Genomic DNA, 2,068 nt, shown 5'->3' on the forward strand with positions numbered 1-2,068 from the left:
CCAAAAAAGCCCAGGACCAGATGGGTTTAGTGCAGAGTTCTATCAGACCTTCAAAGAAGATCTAATTCCAGTTCTGCACAAACTAGTCCACAAAATAGAAGCAGAAGGTACTCTACCCAATTCATTCTATGAAGCGACAATTACTCCTATAGCTACTGGTTTTTGAAGAGGTTTATAATAACAGACTTGTATTCCCCCCATGAAGTAAGCAGGCTTTAAATCCAATGAGAAGGCAGATGAGAAAATGTAGAGCATTAAGCATTTGTAATAAAACCAGACTGTTTTATCCTTTCAAAAAGTTCTTGAAAATCTGTAGTCCTGATAATTTTACTAGGCATAAAGAAAAAGGTTCATTTGTCTCCAAAATGAGAGACAGAACTTCTATGCCAGAAGCTCACATTCCACAAAATTGTTTTCTATTACAGAAAGGTCACAGTTGACAACAACATACTAACTTTTCAAATACAGAGCTGGCAAATGCATTAAGATTTCTCATTGGAATTCTACACTTTAATAGTTTATTAAATGTGTCTGTGTGTGTCTTTCTCTCTCCCTCTCTTACACACTTTTTACTCTCTGTGTGTATAATAAGCTGTAACTCATGCATATTACCATTGTAAAACTGCATTTTCACAATGTATTTTAGTATGTATTAAATTACTATTGTGTCCCAGGGCTCCTTGTAGGAACACTACTCCTCACTGATGAACTCATTATTGATATTGAGTAATTCCCTTGCTACCTATAGCAAGCTAGTAATTCAATGCCCAAAGTGTTAGATTAACAGATATAATTAGATTTGTCACTGCATTAACATTATATTTTCCCCATAAATATTGAAAAATATGTACTCAGACCTGCCTATGCCTCTAGGCTAGCCCCAGCAGCAACCAATAGAGGTCTTCCCAGATCAGGTTCCATTGTCTCAGAGCCTCTAGTTCCTTCTCAGCCCCGCGGCTTGTTATCACAAATCCCCTTAACAAATCCCCAGTAAATCAAAACTCTTGAATCTTATAATTAATTGGTCAGATTTATATATCAATAAGTTCTCAATTCACAAAATTCCCACACAGTAATTTTAGAGCCAATTGATAATGATACAAATTGTCCACCTAAATAAGACAAGTTATCCAATTATTCTATCCTCTTATGATATTCATATCTACCTGTGACTATTTAAAGCCAGGTGGAATCTGGATCGTGTTCCTCCCCTTCCATCTTCCTTTCTACACAAAACAACAAAACAAACTAAACTAAACTTGAAGCCATAATATCCAGGACTTGGTGCAGACAGGTACAGACCCTGTGCATGACAAGGACCCTTTATCCTTTATCATATTAATTTAGAGGGTTTTCATTTTTTGATGTCCTCCATGCCCTCAAACTCTTAAATTTAAATTCTTTCTTTTTCCACCTTGTCTGGGTTCCCTGAGCCCCGAAGGTAGGGATTTGTGGAAACATCCCATTCATGGCTAAGTGTTTCAAGGTCTGCAATTCTGTAGATTATGCCTGACGGTGATTTTCTGTATTTGTTCCTTCTGAAACAAGAGGAAAGTTCTCTGAGGATTGCTGAGTGTACTTGTGTTTGTTGTTGTTTGTTTGACCAGGAGTATTTGGTATTTAGGTCTCAGGTCTACCTAGTCTCTGGTTCTTGAGTCACCCAAACAGGTCAGGTATAGGTCTCTTCTCTCGGAGTAGACTTTAGTCAAATCAGATATTGCTAAGTTACTTCCATAAGCTTGGTGCCATTATTCCCTAGCACATCTTGCGGGAAGGATACTATTGTAGATCAAAAGGTTTGTGGCTGGATTAGTGTATACTTTTCTTCCTGTACCAAAGATATTAGAACAAAGGAGTTAAAGCTCTATGTAGATACCAGCTCCATTTCTCTACATTCTTTTTTTTTTGAATTTTTCTTTTTTTTAATTTTTAATATTTTTATTACATATTTTCCTCCATTACATTTCCAATGTTATCCCAAAAGTCCCCCATAGCGCCCCCCACTTCCCTACCCACCCATTCCCATTCTTTTGGCCCTGGCATTCCCCTATATTGGGGCATATAAAGT

The sequence above is a fragment of the Mus caroli genome, chromosome X (genome assembly GCF_900094665.2).
Source record: "Mus caroli chromosome X, CAROLI_EIJ_v1.1, whole genome shotgun sequence".
NCBI lineage: Eukaryota > Metazoa > Chordata > Mammalia > Rodentia > Muridae > Mus > Mus caroli.